Source organism: Dendrobium catenatum, unplaced genomic scaffold (genome assembly GCF_001605985.2).
Source record: "Dendrobium catenatum unplaced genomic scaffold, ASM160598v2 original_scaffold_219495, whole genome shotgun sequence".
Lineage (NCBI taxonomy): Eukaryota > Viridiplantae > Streptophyta > Magnoliopsida > Asparagales > Orchidaceae > Dendrobium > Dendrobium catenatum.
This window is the reverse complement of record NW_021537905.1, coordinates 13,368-27,339: the sequence shown is the minus strand read 5'-3', so window position 1 is coordinate 27,339 and position 13,972 is coordinate 13,368. Positions and strand designations below refer to the sequence as shown.

At 34.0% G+C, this 13,972-nt stretch overlaps 1 pseudogene; it reads left to right on the top strand.

Annotated features, from left to right (window-relative positions):
* The first annotated feature begins 5,191 nt into the window (after positions 1-5,191).
* On the top strand, positions 5,192-13,160 carry LOC110105708 (annotated as a pseudogene).
* Positions 13,161-13,972: the final 812 nt, after the last annotated feature.

The following is a 13,972-nucleotide window of genomic DNA, read 5'->3' as shown; positions in this document are numbered from 1 at the left end:
GACTCATGAAGGAGGGCATCCAAGCATGATCAACATGCATGAAAGAATCAAATGAAAATACAATCAAATAGCAAATGCTGAATGAAATTGGAGAGATTATTGAAATAGATATCAACAATCAAGCAAAATGACTCATGATGATCAAGCCTTCAGTGCACACAAACAAACATCGATGAACAAAATGAACTTGTGATACAATTTGCTTTCAAGCAAAGGCTCACACATAAAGTCACTACAAGCTTTGGTATAATGCTTATTTGAGAAATCATAATTAGCCTACAACGATCATCTCAATTGGAATGAAGGGATCAATATCAAACTCACCATGTATCTTGTAAACTATCTTGGATGATGAAAAGTTTGCAAGTAGAACTAAACTACCTCAAGTTCGTGCGACAAAGAGGGATAGCACCAATGAAAGAAACTCCCAATGAATATGATGACTCCTTCACACAACTGCGATGCATTGTTTACAAATGAAGGTCTTGTGACCTAGTAGTGAATACATATATAGACACATATAAAACGTACACGAGGAATGATATGTGACATTTACATAAATCTTACAAGTGAGCATGAAGAAGCATACTAGTGTCTCTATCATTAGTAACAATTTGATTCCAAGAAAATACACATTAAAAGTGTTTCAAATACACACATAAGAGGAATGACACAATCGAAATGACTTGGAGCATTTAGCCAAGAAGATCTGCAGTATATATAAGTCCTCTACATATACATATGTGAGCACCACATTTCATTTGTGGGTAGATGTAGAAAGATTTCAATGAATGCAATATCATGTAGTCAATTTCAATCTGTGAATGAACACATCTATCTATTTACGCGAAGCAGTATGGGGATGTACTAAAAAGACTGAAGATCGCGACAAATGCAAGAACCTAAGGGTTAAAGCAAGGGAATTGTTAGTGCACTATAATCCATCTGCATAAAGCAAATAACTAGTGAATGACAGTCTGCGTGTATACACTGGGCAGATAACCAGTATAACGTCATGCCACCGGATCCACAATATTCATCCAAGCGAACAGAAGGCATTTATAAATATTTTAATGGACCCTCGCACATGTATATGCACTGTAATTTGTATACCCATAGGTACACAAAAGGGGGTATATAATCAAGCACTTGCATGGGCCCCGACAAGCATGTTATAAGTACACACGTGACATCTAGGGATGCTACGCAGGTTAATAAGTGAATCCAAGTTCGAGCTCAATCCTTCTATGCGATTAGATAGGAGTCAAAATGGCTCAAACTATTAAATAAATACGCGGTCATGAAGTACATTGGGATATTTATTTTATACATTAATATCAGGCCTTCAAGGCCCTTTATAAGAATGATTCATCGATAAAATCATCACCAGCATGGGTCCAGACAAGCATGTTATGGGTATACACGTGATGTCTAAGGATGTTGTGCGGGTCAACACATTTTAATCCGATCCTCCTAAATAGATAAATAGGAGTCTACATGATTCAACAAATAATTATAAAATGTCCCCGAATACTAGTATGGGCCCTAACAAGCGTGTCATAGGAACACATGTGACGTCTAGGGATGTTTTGCGGGTTAATAAGTTAACTCAAGTCCGAACATAAAGTTTATCAGTGCATCTTAAATTGAACACTACGAAGACTATATTATTCTTTTAGCTCACACAAGGAACACAACTTAAGGAGCAACCATAAACTTAATAGGATAGTCTGTTACATAAGTCAATAAGGTTGGAGTTTCACAATACTTTATAAGGAGAAGCCAAGGAATTAAGTTATTGAGTATTCAAATGCTATTATTACACCAAAATGGGCTATGTATTAACTAGGCTTAATAGCATGCAATGGAAATGATTAAATTAGCAAATCAAGTTCACTCATTTTATTAAAGTTTAATAACTTTATACAATTACTATAAATAAGAATGTTTCACACTAATGAAGAGGATTAATGTGAGATGATAAGAGAAACAAAGTAAGTGCAACACATGCATGACTTAAGATTATATCTAAAAATTTATATCGGTTAATTTAAGTTTGTAATATTTTTCTTAAGAGAAAAATCTAAGTCTAGCTTCTAGAATATAACATTTATACAAATTAGTTAAGAAAAAAGTAATTCATGAAAATTAAATGAGCTATATCTTTAGAGGTTATAGAAGGCACTGCATAAGGCAGCAACAACTATTCTATAAAATAATTACAAATCACAAGACTAACATTTGTTGAGTTGAATCGGTTAAATCAAATTATTATAAATTCAAGTTTAAATAAAAAATTATTAACTTAATATATATATATATATAAAATTAAAATTAAAATCAATCAATCAGTTGTATTCTAAATTTATCTTTAAATAACTTTTAATTTTTATTTTTAAAGTTCAGCCCTTTAAATTCTCTTTAAAGCTATGAATTAATCTTAGCCATTTAATTTGAATTAAGAGGTGATTTTTAGTTTTGATTGGGCGGTCTAACCACCCCCATGATCTCTCTCTCCCTCTTATTTCGGACAAACCGCCCCCTCTCCCTTCTCACTCGCATACACAAAACAAAACTCCTAGGATCCCATTCGCTTTCCCTCTTTGCAGTTCCGAAATCCCCAAGGTTCCTCTCTTGTTCGAGAAAAGCCCCAGCCGTTTCTCCTCCTCTCGTCGCCTGTCGTTCGCAAGGAGCCCTAGACGGAATCCCTTTCTCATTCGCACACAGAGAACAAAACTCCCTCCTCCCTTTTAGTTCGCAAGAACCCCCCAGCCCGTCGCCTCCCGGTGCCGCAAGAAGCCAAGGACCGACCATCCTAGCCGTCCACCTCCTCCCATTCGACTGACCTTTCTTTCATACAATCTGTGTGAGAGATTCAAGAGGGATTTCAGTTTAGGTAATCTCTACTCATTTCCTTTCATTAATTTCTTCTATTTCCTAATTTTTTTTTTTCAATCGAAAGAATTTCAAGAATATCAAAAAGAAATGATGGATTTATTTCCTTCATTGTTGAGATTTAATGATCCTTAGAAAGATTTTTCTAAAATCCATGCTCTTCTTTCTATCATATCTTCTCAAAGATATGTTTGAATGTGTATATTTTTTCTGTTTATAGTACAAAGATTGGTTCACTATGCTTGCTTTTGGTAAATGACTAGGTATTCGTAATGGAGTTATTTATTGGTATATATATATATTGGTACCGGTAAATCTACACCCGGTTGGATGGAGGCGACTAACACCTTTAGCCCCTCATCATTTTGTTCAATTTACCGGTACCATTTCTCGTAGTTCATGCAAGTAAAGAAAATAAAATAGGGAATTAGAAGCACATTTAATAAATAATAATGAAATAATTGAAATTTACTAAAAATAAAAGCATACCTTTCGTCGGGCTTGGACACCGGATTTGTTGCTTGCCTTTTTTTTTGGAACTTTTATTTTTGGAAGCATACTTTATATCTTTTCAACATTCACTTCTGTTCTTCCAAACTTACACAATTTTCACAAAACACACTTTACCTCTCACACTTGTACACTTCTCCCATCCCAAAATCATATTCTACATTTTTCCTTATCAAAATACTTTTAAATATTTCAATATTCAATACACCTTTCTACACATTTCAAATTTCAACACAGACACTTTCCAAAAAAACAGTTTTCACATATCAAAATCACGCACTTTTTACTTTAAACACACATACATCCCACTTATCTACTCTTCAAAACATATAAAATATTTTTTAAAACCCAACCATTTACTTTTCACATTTGCTACACAAAACCTCTCCAACGTACATTTTCATCTTTCATCCTTTCAAGCTCACAATTGAACCTTTCAAAACATACACCTATCAAAACATTTTACCTTTCAAAGCCTCACAAGTTATTTTCCATCTTCCACAACCATCACTTTTCAATAAACACATTTTTCACTAAATAAAACTTTAAATGTTGCCAACTATTTACACAAGCCTTCATCACACTAAACTTCAAATATAAAGCAACAATTTGTAAAAAATCTCCAAATTCTTCTCTAGCCAATTCAAGATACCCTTTAACAATCATAAAGCAAACTTTTACAAAATTTTCGTTACTGCTCATGACTTCAGCAAACGAAATACAAATTTCCAACACTCATATATTTTCCTTCAAACAATTGTAAAAGGATGCTAAACATCTTTCCACATCTTTTATAAAACTTTCTAATTCCTTCATATAAAATAAAAATGCTATCATGATTTTCTTTCCAATTATGAATAAAGCCACTCATGTCATTTTTTTAATCTCAAGTAAGAACAAAGCGATCACAAGTTATCCATTCCTTAATTAAACTATAAGTCTCCCATTTGCAAATACACACAACAGGAATGAATGAAACACATCTTGCAATTATTTCAAATGTTATGAAATCAGTCTCAGTAACAAAAACTTAACTCAACTATTTGCATATAATTAAAAGATAGAAAGATTTAGTGCAAATTTATTTTTTCTAAGAACTCACAGTTTATTAGTGAGACAAAATACATAGCATGCAATCGGGCAAAAAGAAAAGTTTCTCATTTAAATTTTTGTAGATTTATATATAATAAACCAAGTCATAGTAAACATAGGAATAATTTCAACACAAACGAGTCAAAGAATTTTGCAAGCAAAGCTGTAGAATATATATATATATATATATACACCAGTAAATAACTCCATTACGAATACCCAATCAGCTTCCAAAAGAAAAATAGAGAACATAACATCTAAAACCCATGGTCATGCAAGCATAGTGAACCAATCTTTATACTATAAATAGGAAGAATATACACATTCAAACATATCTTTGAGGCGATATGATAAAAATAAGAGCATGGATTTTAGAAAAATCTTTCTAAGAATCATTAAATCTCAACAATGAAGGAAATAAATCCTTCATTTTTTTATGATATTCTTAAATTTCTTTCGATTGAAAACATAAAAAAAACCATGAAATTGAAGAAATTAAGGAAAGGAAATGAGTAGAGATTACCCAAACTGAAATCCCTCTTGAATCTCATACACAGATTGTATGAAAGAAAGGTCAGCCGAATGGGAGGAGGTGGACGGTTAGGATGGGCTGTCCTTGGCTTCTTGCGGCATAGGGAGGTGACGGGCTGGGGGGTTCTTGCGAACTGAAAGGGAGGAGGGAGTTTCGTTTTTTGTGTGCGAATGAGAAGGGGATTCCGTATAGGGCTCCTTGCGAGCGACATAAGACGATAGGAGGAGAAACGGCTGGGGCTTTTCTCGAACAAGAGAGGAACCTTGTGGATTTCGGATCTGCAGAAAGGGAAAGTGAATGGGAATCTGGGAGTTTCGTTCTGTGTATGCGAGTGAGAGGGGGCGGTTTGTCCGAAATAAGAGGGAGAGAGAGATAGTGGGGGTGGTTAGATCGCCCAATCAAAACTAAAAATCACCTCTTCATTCAAATTAAATGGCTAAGATTAATTCATGACTTTAAAGAGAATTTAAAGGGCTGATCTTAAAAAAAAAATTGAAAGTTATTTAAAGATAAATTTAAAATACAACTGATGGATTGATTTTAATTATATATATATAATAATAATAATAATAATAGTTTGATTTGAACGATTCAACTCCATTTATGTTGTTTAATTTTTAAACAGTTAGAGATAAGTTGGATTTAATTTGGGTTAGATCAAGGGGTTGAGTCAAGTTTTATTTTGGATGCTTGAAAGTTATTTAAAGATTAATTCTAAACAAAATTGATAATTTAAAATATTTTTTTATGTCAATTTTCAAATTTAAGTAATTTAAAATGATTAATTTCATTCTACTTAACAATAATTTTTTTTTTATTTCATTTAAGTTAAGGCGAAACAATTTGGGCAAGTCGAACCTGTGTCGATCTTAGTAGATTAGTTCCCATTAATGTCAATTTTACTGAATCTAATTTTTATTAACTTTAAATGGCTTGGTTCGATTTAGGTTGAGTCAGGAGGTTAAGTCAAAGCTATGTCTGTGGGTATCCACCTAAGGGGAATCCTGTAGGCAATGTCTATGCTGGGTTACGAAGATCTAGTGCTAGAGTTGATTCCGAAAAAATTGACCTCGAATAATGAGGTCAACAACATTGTGTGGTGGTTTGAGGTATATGTGCAAGTTTGTTTAAATTTATTGAATTTCGTAATAATAGAAATAAATTAATTATTTGATATCCATTTTTTAAATTTTTATTTTGTGATTTGATTTAGATTTACTTAATTTTTATAAATTAAAAAAATTCATATATTATTGAAGCATCATAAGAAAATTTGCTAGATAAAACAATAGATCATTATCCAATTTAAATTGAAAACTTACAGAATTATACTCAAGATCATTTAAACTCTGATTTTACCATATTTATAGTCTATGTAAATGTCTCCTACCACAAAAGTTAGAAAATAATCACAGGAACAATAGTAAGAATGTGCCTTTTAGCTTTTTTATACAACTAATCTACCAAAAAGAGAATAAGTTGGTATTATTATATTAGATTTTGATGCCTAAACCTTTATCAAGCTTAGAGCATGCTTTCGAAGCAACAGGGTTATTTGAAAAAAAAAAAACATATTTGAGAGTTTTAGTATGAGAGAAACATTGGCATTTTGAAGCCGTTACCCATCTCTTTAAATCTACTATTAATGAAAACAAAATCCTTCAAGATTCTCCAAGTGAGAATTGAAAAATTTTAAAGGAATAACACAATTCCACACTTTAATTTTATTTTTACTGCAATCACTTCTGTCTCTATAGCAAATAAAATTGAAATCACATTCGTGTGAAAGTTTTACTAAGGGAAGGACAGAAGGTCATTAAAACAAGCATTGATTACAATTACAATAATAATATTAATAATATTCTATGGTAACAGATTCAATAAAAGCATATCACATCATTTACCATTTTTAATGAATTCATGCACATTCACCAAGGAGATATAATAAGTGTTGAAGTATGAGTCAAGAGACCCAGAGTCAATCCTGACGTTCTGGTCGAAAATGGATGAACCATTCCTAACTCCCAATTGAAGAGTAGATTCAGCAAGCCATTTTATTTTGCATAATATCCTCCATGTAGGGGATTGTGGCCCATTTAAAAAAGCTGAAAGTAGGATGTTTATTATAGCAATATTTCTTGTTAATGTAAATAGCCCAGTGAGATTCCATAATACTAAAATTCCACGAATGTTTATAATAGAAGCTCGTATTCATGTTAGAGAAAGATTAAAACCCACCCCTCCCTCTTTGAATGGATTAGTGCAGCAATCCCAACTAGACCAATGAATTTTTTTTTATAGCTCGAAGAATAATAAAGATTAAAAAAAAATTAACATTATGTTCAATCTATTACATACTTTGTAGTGGAGTGGACCGTTTGAAGCAAATAGATGGACATGGTGCACATGACACTCTTAATTAACAGGAGTCTAGCTCCTATGAATAGGAATTTAAATTCTCACGCAAATAATTTTTTTTCAAAATAGTAGAAGACATTTTATCAAACAAAAGGATCTCTTGTTGCCTTTATATAAAGGAGTACCAAGGTCAAAAATAGGCAGATTTTGATTATTAAAACAAGTAATAATTTTTATTTTGTTGCATTGCCTCAATGATATACCTATGCCTGCAAAAAAAGGACTCTTAAAATTGTTAAACATGAGTAAGCTTCTTTTGGTGGTTGGATCACCCGGGGGGAGGGGGCTTTGTGGTTCTCTTACGAGCATCATCGCCAAGCTCCCTTTTGTTGTTGTCACCATCTTCTCCAACAAATGTTGTAAGCAAAGCATTGTTCAGAGCAGTGTAGGAAATTAGCCAATAACCCCAACATAAACCGGACAACCATGATAAAGAGAGATAGACAAACAATTCAAAAAACCAAAATAAAATATGAAGGCAATGTGGAGAGCAATGGCCTCAGAAAGTGTAGTATAAAATAAAACTAATCTTTACAAAAGCACCAGACTTACTAGGCCAATCCCACACATCCAACAACAAATAATAAAGAATTAGAATAAGGAACCATCTCCCATACACAAACATAGCCATTAGAATAGGGATAAAATTGAAAGAAAATAATCCTTTCCATATTTCACACAAGACGTAGACACCAAAATGCAAACAATGCACCAATTTCAACAAAGCCATCACAATGTAGCACCACTATACCTCATAATTCATATCTACCAACACCATATAGCACCAATTAAGAGGATAACATAACTGGCAGTAACTAAAGACCATATAAAACCAAACAGTAGACATAGACATACAATCATAGTCCACAAAAACCTCCAAACCACAAAAGGTTCAAAGGGCAATCATATAACACCAACAATAGTAAAAAGACGCAACAAATGAGCATATAAGAAAATGCAGGAAAAGAGGTCCAACAAAATTATCCAATATCTATAAAACAAAGTACAACATTCCTTAAAGATATACTCAAATGCAAAAGAAGAATAGCTATAAAAAAAAAGAAGCAACACCTTCCACCAGGATATCCAAAATCAAATGTAGAACCTTCAAATCAGAGAGAGTATACACATGATATTTCTAATCATAAGACATTAGTTTAAGAGTAGCATTAGATCTAGTGATTCGAATATCATGTGTAGTGTTATTCGTGCTTTTCTTTTTTACCTTTCTCTTTTTCTTACTAGCAACTAGAGAGAATCCATATTTGGTAACCCGAATAACATTTAAATCAACAACTTTATAAAAGACACCTTCATCTGCAGAATTAATCCCTCCCTCTTCCCAAACAAAATTAGAATGGCCAGATGGGAAAAATCTAATCGAGGGATCATCACAATACTCATCAAATTGCATATCCTCTTTAAGTAAACCCTCCAAATTAGACTGAAGCACATCAGAAGAAGAGAGAGAAATAAGAATGGAAACTATGGGTGGTAAATTGGAGACGTTTACACTACTAGAAGAAGGATCAAATTGAGCACAAACAGCCATTTGATTGTCAATTGGAGCTTTAATATTACCATTAACATAGATAAGGTTTCAGGTCACAATAATAGATTAAGGGGCATTTTTGTTAAGGTTAGATGGTAAGGCAATATTAATATTTGTTGACATTATTAAAATAGGTTCAGCCGCTTCCTCATGTAGATCATTTAAGTTTGTTATAATTATTAGCACCAGGATAGGAAGAGAGTTCCACTTCTGTTGATTTAGAGTATGAGAATTCCCTTCATGAAGAATAGAATTCTCAAAATCCTTAACATTAGTATTCTGAATATTCAGATTATTATTCACAGCAACATGGTTTTCCGCGGGTTGGGAAAATAAGCTTATGTAGTTTTAGTTTTATCTTTTCTAAGATAAGGGTGTAAGATGAAACAGTTAGACATAGTATGACCATGAGTCCCGCAGTGATTACATAAAGAGGAATAATTTTCAATTTTCACTTTTTGGAGGTAGCCAAAGTTTTTTAAGACTAATCAAATTTTTTTTGAGATATTTTATAGTAATGTCTAATTCCACCAATATCTTGGCAATAGAGGGCCTTGGACTAGATGTAGCTTGGTCATTTTGCAAAGGACAACTAAAAATAAATTCAATAGCATATAGAACTTGTGAATTAAACATATGTACCCGAGATTTGGAAATGAAATTCAAACCGACACGCTAGGAGATTCTTCCTTAATGTCATAATAAAGAGTCCACTTAAGAAGCTTCATTTGATATTTATTAATGTAGTAAGAATGTATAACGAAAATATGGCTATAGTACAAATCGTTAGAAAGTTGAATAATAATATGCCTAGGATCCAAAAGATCCTAAGAAAAATGCCAGATAACTTCAAATTTGAAAAGAAATTCCGAATTGCATCTAAGTTAGACCTTCAAATTGGAAATTTTCCAACTAATATAAACTCAAAAGAAGCTGCTTGTTTAACCACATCATCATCTAAGAAAATCACAGTAGGAACTCCTTTAAAGGACATATGTACAAGAGAGATCGAGGGAGTAATTGAAGGGATCTTCCTAGAAACCACTTCTTTGAAAGATCGAGAATTAACATTGTCTGAAACTCGAAGTAAACTTAAATTTTTAGTCATAGCAGGAGGCTTGCTTAATTCCCAGGTTTTAGAAAGTGGTGACACTGTCATCCTAACGAAAGGGAGAGAAACAACACCTCAAATATGACCCGTCTAAGATTGAACCAAAGATTGTACAACTTAACGTAAACCAAGGGACAAAAATGGCCCCAAGTCATAAGATATTGCACAAAACACCAAGGTAAACAAAGATCGAACAATAAAAATAAAATCCTAGGCCAAAAGTTGCCCCAAGTCATAGAGAAATCACATTGAACATTAAACTCCAGTAAGAACTAGGGCAAACAACAAAGGAAAAGGAGCTTAGAGCCTTACCTTAAATTGCACAAGGGTCTAGTAAGAACATAATTTTTTATGCTTTCTTACAAAAAAAAAAAAAAAATTGGACCTCTTGGTTGTCGGTTCTTATCGTTCCTTCAACTCTTTGCATACAAAAATGACGAAAGCCGCAACCTGCGGCCGACTCCTATTCGCAAAGACGGGCTGGCTGAATAAACTACACAGCAAGTCTTCATGAAAGCTCATCCGAGGCCTTCAAAGAGAAATGGCAGTCCTGGTGGAAATGATAGTCCTGGTGAAGGTGAGCGTAAGCGAGCTAGGCACTCCTATAATGCAAAGACTATCAAAGTTGAGCTTAGCTTTGCAACTAAAATCCCAATGCAGTCCATTGCGCTTGCCTTGAAGGGCCAAGAGACTGAAAACACGCAGAAAGCAGTGCGAGTTCTTGATTATTTTGCTACAACATGCTGCCAAGCAGGGTTGCCTGCTTGTTCGCCAATCATTTTTTCATGATAAGCCATCCAACTATACGGATTTGGGTGGTGGAGTTATGGGATGCAGGGGGTTTCACTCTAGTTTCTCCCTGAATATTGATGTGTCTACTACAATGATTGTAAGACCTGGGCCTGTTGTTGATTTCCTTATTGCGAATCAAAATGTAAGGGACCCATTCCAAATTGACTGGGCAAAAGGAAAGCGGATGCTAAAAAATTTGCGAGTTAAGGTTGGAAACTTGGAATACAAGATAGTTGGTTTAAGCGATTTACCATGTGATCAACAGATGTTCACTCCTAGGCAGAAAGGTGATGGGGACAATGCCATGGAGATTATTGTACATGAATATTTTGTGAGACATCGGGGGATTCCATTGAGTTATTCTGGTGGACTCCCTTGCATTAATGTTGGAAAGCCAAAACGACCAACATATTTCCCCATTGAGCTTTGCAATCTGGTCTCTCTACAAAGATACACCAAAGCATTGACAGTAATTCAGTGGTCAGCTCTTGTTGAAAAATCAAGGCAAAAGCCTCAAAAAAGAATTTCATCTTTAAATAATGCTTTGAAATGCAGTAATTATGATGTTGATCCTATGTTGAAAGCATGTGGAATTTCTATCAACACCAACTTTACCCAAGTTGATGGTCGTGTGTTGCAGGCTCCCAAGTTGAAGATTTTCTACCCAGAAATGGTGGGCTGTTGTTAACTTTTCTGCTCGGTGTGATATTAACAATCTCATTAGGGACCTTATCAAATGCGGAAATATGAAAGGAGTTCTTGTTGAACAACCATTTGATGTTTTTGAAGAGAGTCCTTCCATGAGGAGGGCCCCTCCTCCTACAAGAGTGGATGATATGTTTGAACAAATTAGAACTAAATTGCTTGGCGTTCCAAAATTTCTTCTTTGCCTTTTACCTGAGAGAAAAAATTCTGACATTTATGGTCCATGTAAGCGCAAGTGCCTGTCAGAGTTTGGAATTGTAACACAATGCATTGCGCCGACTAGAGTTAATGATCAATATTTGACAAATGTGCTATTAAAGATAAATGCAAAGCTTGGTGGTCTAAACTCACAATTACAAATAGAAAATACCCCTGCTATTCCAATCATCTCAAGGGCTGCAAAAATTATTTTAGGAATGGATGTCTCGCATGGTTCTCCTGGACGGTCTGATGTGCCTTCGATTGCTGCAGTTGTTAGTTCAAGGCAGTGGCCATTGATTTCGAAGTATAGGACATCAGTAAGGACACAATCATCCAAGGTTGAAATGATTGATTCTTTATTTAAGCCAATTGCTGAAAATGATGACGGTATAATTAGGGAGTTGCTTATTGATTTCTATACGAGTTCTGGGAAGAGAAAGCCGAATCAAATTATTATTTTCAGGGATGGAGTGAGTGAGTCTCAATTCAATCAGGTTCTGAACATTGAGTTGGATAAGATTATTGAGGCTTGTAAGTTTATTGATGAACAGTGGTCCCCTAAGCTTACATTGATGATTGCGCAAAAGAACCACCATACAAAATTTTTTCACTCCGGTGGCTCACCTGACAATGTCCCACCTGGGACTGTAGTTGACAAACAAGTTTGTCATCCCAAAAATTATGACTTCTACCTGTGCTCACATGCTGGAAAGATTGGTACTAGCAGGCCGACTCACTATCATGTCTTGTTAGATGAAAATGGTTTAAGTCCTGATGATCTTCAAGAGCTTGTCCATTCACTTTCTTATGTATATCAAAGAAGCACAACTGCAATATCTGTAGTTGGCCAATTCATGAAATTCGAGGACAAGTCTGAAACCTCTTCGAGCCAAGGTGGGATGACTGCCGCTGGTGCAGCACCTGTACCTGAACTCCCACGCCTCCATGAGAATGTTAGGAGTTCAATGTTCTTTTGCTAGGAAGAGCGCGGTTCACATTACTTCAGTTGCCACCTTTAATTTGCTGCGTGCTTCGGCACTTCGCAATTTAAGTTGCCGTTTCTCAGGAACTTGGGCAGGAGATTGTTTTAGTTGTATTTTGCTAGAAACAATCTCAACTTACACTTGCAGAGCGGGGTAATGAACAGCTTTATCTCATTAGTTAGTTGCTACGAAACTAGTTTATTCTGCTAATGACTTCTATCTAGTAGACTAGCTTATTTTTTGGCTCGTTGAGTTGCTGTATTTATAGTTAGTAGTTTTGCTATCAGATAGATCTTGTGATGTTTAGCAGTTTTGATCTTACGGTTGACATGGTTTTGTAGAAAAAAAAAAAATCTAAATTCCAACTGATTAACAGTTAATTTAAATAACATTGAAAATTTTGAAATCATAAGGAACTATAAGCATAATAATATTTATTTTTTATACAATAAATTCATGTAGTGCATGTATAAGTAGAATGATTATGGCTATTATATATATATATATATTCAACGATAGTGGTTCTCCATATATGCCATTAATGTGCTTGATCCTCTTAGGATTGTTGTAAAGCTTTCTATAGACCAACCATGAATGCCTCCTCCATCTTTGTCTCTAAGACTAAGAGAGTGCCTAACCGAGAAGAAGCTTTGTCTAAACACCAATGGAGAGGAGGGAGGAAGAAGAAGGGTGGAAAAGAAAAATGTGAATTCTTTTCCATTCTTGTTGATTACTTTCTAACAAATGCAATATACATATATACATCATGCATTCATTATTTTACTTTAATATTTTGCTTATCAAAAAGATCTACAACCTCTTTAGAAAAAAATAAGATATGTAATAGGATATCTTTTAATCAGAATCAGTGAGTAATTTTCATATTACTAAAATAAGATATTTTAATGTACTACAAGATATATATATTTTATTATATGAACTAAATTGATCAGATATTTTATTAATTTATAATATTATTAAAAACAAACTATTTTCAACCTAATGAAAGAGCCATTAAGATACCAAATTCATTTTGTAAAGTGAAATAATAAAAAACATCAGCAAAACTGAATGCTAGAGAGGGTTTGTATAAACAACAGAAGATCAGATGCTAGAAAGGATGCTTACTTCTTTTTTTATATTTAGGCACTGTCATCGCTACTCCTCACTTGGTGATTTCA